A 6629-nucleotide genomic window follows, 5' to 3' on the forward strand; every position below is an offset into this window, starting at 1 on the left:
ATCTATTAAAAAGATCAACCGACGGACGCGTAACACGTCCCTTTAAAAAAATGTTAGTTATGTTTTTAAAAGAATGCTAAACATGTGTAGAAAAAATGTTTATAGTGTATAAAGAACATGTAGAATGTCTATAAAAAAAGTCATGTCTACCGGGGGGCAACTTGGCCCGGAACGAAGGAGAAGCCTTAAGGAAGCGCCGGAGACCTTCGTGCCCAAGACAAGGGCAGTGACGCCCCAAATCACATCTACTGGCATGTAAACATTGTCAAATCTCATCTAGATATGATTTGGCAAATCTGATAAGATTTGATTGAAGTCAAACTTTATAAAGTTTGACTAATTTTATATTAAATAAATACCAACATTCACAACACAAAATCAGTACGCATCATTAGATGCATCACAAATTTAATTTTTATTATATAACTTTAATTTTGACTTTAGACAGTTTTCATATGTAGAGAAAACAAGATCACACTGCACAACACCGAGTCAATGACCGGACACACACTACAGACAAGAAAAAGTACAAAGCCTCTTATTCGCGGCCACTTCTCCAACGCCCGTCATGCGACGCTCCTGGCCCATTGGTCGGCCCAGCTTAACGTCCGCTGCAACGGCGCGTTAGCTCGTCGACAAACTCATCGAAGCTCTGTTGTGATGACCCACCGTGCGTCATGGCGTCCTCGAGCGTCGCCCTCACCTTCTTCACCGCCTCCCGGAGCTCCTCACCCTCTTTCCCGGACATGATTCCCGCAATCCTCGCCCTCACCTCGTCCGCGAACACCGCACCACGATCCCCGATGGGCATGCCGACGCTCCACTCCCACACGATGAGCCGCCGGTTAGTGAATTGGTCGGTGAGCAGCGGTAAGCAGAGCATGGGCACTCCAGCCCACACGCTCTCCAGCACAGAGTTCCACCTGCAGTGCGTGAGGAAGCCACCCAGCGCGGTGTGCGAGAGCACCTCCACCTGGCAGCACCAAGGCACCACCAGGCCACGCCCGGCGGACGCGGCCACGAACCCCTCAGGCAGCGGGTTCGGGTCGTCGGAGCTGACGATGTCTGGCCACATCACCCACAGAAACCTCGTACCGCTGGCCAGGACCCCCCAGCGATCTTGTGCAGCTCTTGCTTGGTGACGTGCGCATAGCTGCCGAAGGAGATGTACAGTGGCGGAGGCAGGGGTGCTGGCAGGGGCCATGGCCCCCCCTATGCACTCACAAATACATCTATATGTACTCCTAATCTTCCATTTGTCAAACAAAATTAGCTATGTTTAGGTGATTTGGCCCCCTCTAACATTATATGACATGTTTTGGCCCCCTCTATATTTAGTTTCTGGCTCCGCCACTGGAGATGTAGAGCACGGACCCCGGCGGCTGTTCGTCCAGCCAGTGGGAGCAGTCGGACTCGGCCCACATGGAGGTGGCGACGGCACTGCGGGCGAAGCCGGCAGGGAAGATGGGGCCGACGGCGTAGAAGGGTTTCTCGGAGCGGAGGGCGGCGATGGTGGATGGCTCCAGCTCCTCCACTGTGTTGCAGAGAACGTAGTCGGCGCCGCGCGCCTCTTCGAAGGCCTTGAAGATGATGTAGTGCACCACGCTGGTGGTGTCCGTCTCCTGGAGGTACGACATGAGCGAGTGAAGTCTGTTTTAAACCTTGAGGATGTAGAGCACGTTGAAAATAAACCCTCACCTTTAAATCCCTGAAGTTTGTACCCTATACTCACTGATCCCGGTCAATTTTAACCTTGACCTGTTTGGCACACCGGGAAAAGATACATCCTACCTGGGATCAAAGTCTACTCTCACTTACACCCCTGCCCCACTTGTCATCTCTATCCTCTACCCCCAATCCCCTCCTGTTTCTCTCCATCCTGAAACCAGCACAGCGCCTCGACGGCACCAACATGGCAGAACGGCGACACTTGCCCGCCATGGGGCTCATCGACGGACAAGGGCATGTAGTACCCCCATGCGTCCCTGGCGCCGCCGTGGACGTTAGCCCGGTCGTTGTTCATGGCCCGCCCCTTCACGCTGCCATCCTCCCGCCTCGCGTCCGATGTGCCGCTGCGCGGAACACGCCTATAAGCCCCGCCGCCAATCTGCCTGTAGCCGGCCACGCGATGTCACGAGGATCCTGGAGGGGCTAGGCATACGAAGGTGCGACGAAGGTGCTCGCGCCAGTGCGTAGCGACGCTTCACGCTCGTACGGGGCGGCGACTCGTGGCCGCAAGTGACTCAACGTGTGGAGGTAGCCGTACCAGCATGTGGCACTGCGGCCGGCGGATCGGCGTGCACTCACAGCGAGCATGGAGCCGAGCTACGCGACGCCGCGACGGAGATGGCAGTGGCTCATACCCGTGTCTGACGCTCACCATGCTGCCGGCCGATGCAAACACGGTGCTCTAGCGCTCCATGCTCCCGCCCACGCCTGTGTAATGCTAATCAGCTGCGATTTCCGTTGTTACCCACTTACCCTTGTAGTACATGTAGATAAACACTTGGATGTGATCAATGAAAATCATCGGTGATTCACACACACCGTGTGGCCAGCAAGACTACCGGCGAGGCCGGCATGTAGCTCGACCCACTGTGTGGTGCAACAGGTACGAAAGCACAGCTTGCACATCGATGTGCAACGCGAAGGCAGCAACAATGCTCTGACAAGAGAAGGTGGCAGCAGCGGGCCAGCGGCGGCTGCACATGTGCGGCCTATTCGAGCACGGAGTGGCTCGCACGACATCAAGCGGCGTGTAAGAAGTGGCACGGCCGGCAGGGTACATCGACGACTCGATTGGTAGATAAACCGCGGCGTGCAAGTGAATGGCAGCCCGTCACCATGCCTGAGGAAGGAGATGCCGTTGTTTCTCGGGAGGGAGAGATGGAGAGATTGGGGAAGATGAATATGATATGTGGACCCGTGCAGTCGGTGAGACTAGAGAGTAATCCCGGCTGAGATCATTATTTTTCTAGCGTGCCAAACCCAATGCAAACGGGTTTGGGGTCGAGATTGACTGGGATCGATAAGTATAGGGTATGAACTTCATGGGATTTAGAGGTAGAGGTTTGTTTCCGATAAGCCCTACAAATTCAAGGTTTAAAACAGACTTCACTCACATGAGTTCGTGCAGCTCGATCGCCGGCACGCCAGGGATGTAGGTGATCGTGTCCTTCCGAGGCTCTGCAAAAAAGGAAACTTCAAAATTGATGGCATGGCAAACCATTTTGCAGCAACCAAATTTACTACTACTCCCTCACTTTAGTGATCTAAACACTCTTATATTTTTTTGACAAAAATATTAGTGGCACTCTGTTGAATTGAAACATAAGCATATTGGAGTGGATTCCAAAAATCGAATTTTTCACCATTGCAATCGAAGTGGCCGTTGTTGGTGAGCAGGTGAACGTGGTAGTAGAGGTTGAAGATGAGCGCGGGCTCCGTCCAGAAGGACACGTACGCGATGCCGAACTTGCTGGCCAGCGTCACCGGCCACACGAAGAAGGTGTCGGCGACGAGGCACGTCGCGGCCGGGTCGACCACGACGCGGCCGAGCACCTCCTCGACGTGGCCGGAGTGCGCGTGGAGCAGCGAGCCCATGAACTCGTCGTGGTTCAGCGACCAGTCGAACCCCACGGGAAGGCCGTCGCTGATAAGCTCGTAGCGCACGTCCATCCCCGACGCGCGCGCCGTCTGGTCGTGCACGGCCTCCGTGTTGACGACCGTAACGGCGAAGGCCCGTGCCGCCAGGCGCAGCGAGAGGAGCGTCACCGGGATCACGTGGCCCTGCTGCGGGTACACCACCACCACCGTGTGCGGGTTGGCCTTGCCAGCGCCGCTCGTGGCTGCTACGTCGGCCGCCTTTTGCGCCATGATCACCTACCTCGAGCTAGCTAGTTCCTTGGGTCTTCTGCCAACCTCCACTCGCACTTTCACTTACTATATGACACCGTCATCGACATGGTACTATAGCTTATGAAATCCGTCGTTATCTCTGTATAGCCGCCGGCTCACGTCCGATTCGTGCTCATGAAATTTGTTGACAACGTTTAGTCAAAATTTTCATACTTCGTTAATCTTTTTTTTTGAGAAGCATACTTCGTTAATCTGGTGCGCGCACACAGACGCGCCTTGTCCGTAGCGAGACGAATGGTGTGATTACACGACGGCGCGGCTTACCAGCTGCCACGATATCTCGCGTTTTTTGTACGGGGGATGAGTGCGCAGGTGATGTAAGGTGGCGATGATCTCAACGGAGAAGTCACCTTTCGTTTTGAGACCGTGGATGCAAGAGCATCTAGAACCGGACGTCTCAAAACCTCACTATACATCCCACCGGATCACTGTCCAGTCACAGAATTATCATCCAACCCGATCTCATAGGATATCTCAAACACTGATCCACAAATTTCAGCGACTAGTCCATAGACACAGATGCAGGAGCCGGCCATTCAATACTATTCTCATACATCGGTCCTTAATTTTTTTAATGTCCGCACGCTTAATAGCCGCATATATAGTTTCAATTTAGCTAGAATAGTTCAAATGTTCAAATGCATCAGTACTTCTATTTTAAAAATACTTAAATATTACACTCCAACATTGTTATCCCCTTTAACCGCCCACAGATACTCAATCAACTCTTTCTTCAGTTGCTCATGGGTTTCTCAGTGCTCAATTTGTTAATACATTTGAACAAACTCTTTAAATGTGGCAGATTCTGGTCTGAAAGTTTGATAGAATCACCGTGTTCTCAAATTCAAGACCTGCGACAACATAATCATCCTTATTCTGCACGATCATGTAGTGCATGATCACACAAGAGGTCATCACCTCCCACAAGCTCTCTCGATTCCATTTTTTAGTAGGTCCACGAACAAGTACAAAACTTGCCTGCAGAACTTCAAATCCCTCTCAATATCCTTGCTACCTGCTTCTTGTCTTTGGGCAAAGTGAGATTTTTTTCCAGCCAACTAGGTTAGAGATGGTGTTGAGCACGACCTATTGCGGTTGAGCACTCTGATGACTCTTGATCGATCCATTGAAATTGAGAACATGCTCTTTCGCACGCTCTCCATTTGTAAGGACCACCTACATCATTGGCGTATCATCTGTGTAGTCCTCCTCATTGAACAAGCCGTCGGATGACTCAACATAGTGCCCGTATATGTACTCCACATCCGAATCCATTGCTTCAAAGAAGGGACAAAAAAATTTAGCACGGGCATTTCACCGAACAATTGCCAGGCATGGTGAGTATGTTAGGAACGGATGGTACCTGTGCGGCGGTAGAAGGAGAGGTGCGGAATGACGGCGAAGGAGAAACCACGTAGGTGGTGCCCGGGGTGTACCGTTGGATGTGGTGGACTCAGAGAGTTCCGATAGGGATGTGGCGGGCAGCCGGGGTGGTGGAGCGGCTGCGATGGCAGGAGAAAAATGGAAGGTGAAGAAATGGTTGTGTGCTGATGCTCACATCCTCTCATTTCTTCACCTTCCGAGTTGTTAGTCACTCGAGGACACCGATAACTAAATCGGGTCCACACCATGATTAAACAACTCTTAGTAATCTCCTTTAATCATGAGTTTGTCCTCGAGCATGTCAATCCTACCCTGATCAGCTATCATCTTGTGCTAAAATTTAGGCTATGCCACCTGGTCCTTATTCCCAGAGCACAACTTTCGACGATGAGCTAAGCTTACGTCGATCTTCCTCGTCTTATCGTTCACCTCGAACAGCAAGCTTGGTCCCGAGTTGATGTCGTACCCATGGTTCCAAAAACCTTTCGCTTCATCATTCCTTTGACTTGATGTCGTCACCGATCGATTACATCTTCATGAAATCTCTCAACTAAGGTGTCATGATCATCATCAACATTATGGGTTCTTCCGAGATCTCTATCGAATTCTTGATCATAAATACCCTCCTTGCCCCATGATGATTTGTGTTATCATCGGCAACTTTATTGCCTTCCCTCCAACACAAACTTGTTCATGTCTCGTGTAGTACCTTGAGTTCCCTTCTATCCAACTGGTGTTATGATCTACCTTGGAACTGAAGGAAATATGCCCTAGAGGCAATAATAAAGTTATTATTTATTTCCTTATAATCATGATAAATGTTTATTATTCATGCTAGAATTGTATTAACCGGAAACATAATACATGTGTGAATACATAGACAAACAAAGTGTCACTAGTATGCCTCTACTTGACTAGCTCGTTAATCAAAGATGGTTATGTTTCCTAACCATGAACAATGAGTTGTTATTTGATTAATGGGATCACATCATTAAGAGAATGATCTGATTGACATGACCCATTCCATTAGCTTAGCACCCGATCGTTTAGTATGTTGCTATTGCTTTCTTCATGACTTATACATGTTCCTATAACTATGAGATTATGCAACTCCCGTTTGCCGGAGGAACACTTTGTGTGCTACCAAACGTCACAACGTAAATGGGTGATTATAAAGGAGCTCTACAGGTGTCTCCAAAGGTACATGTTGGGTTGGCGTATTTCGAGATTAGGATTTGTCACTCCGATTGTCGGAGAGGTATCTCTGGGCCCTCTCGGTAATACACATCACATAAGCCTTGCAAGCATTGCAACTAATATGTTAGTTG

At 50.3% G+C, this 6629-nt stretch overlaps 1 pseudogene; it reads right to left on the bottom strand.

Moving 5' to 3' along the window:
* Window positions 1-601: 601 nt before the first annotated feature.
* On the bottom strand, window positions 602-3876 carry LOC125532681 (annotated as a pseudogene).
* Between the last annotated feature and the right edge of the window lie 2753 nt (window positions 3877-6629).

Source organism: Triticum urartu, chromosome 1 (genome assembly GCF_003073215.2).
Source record: "Triticum urartu cultivar G1812 chromosome 1, Tu2.1, whole genome shotgun sequence".
NCBI classification, from domain to species: Eukaryota; Viridiplantae; Streptophyta; class Magnoliopsida; order Poales; family Poaceae; genus Triticum; species Triticum urartu.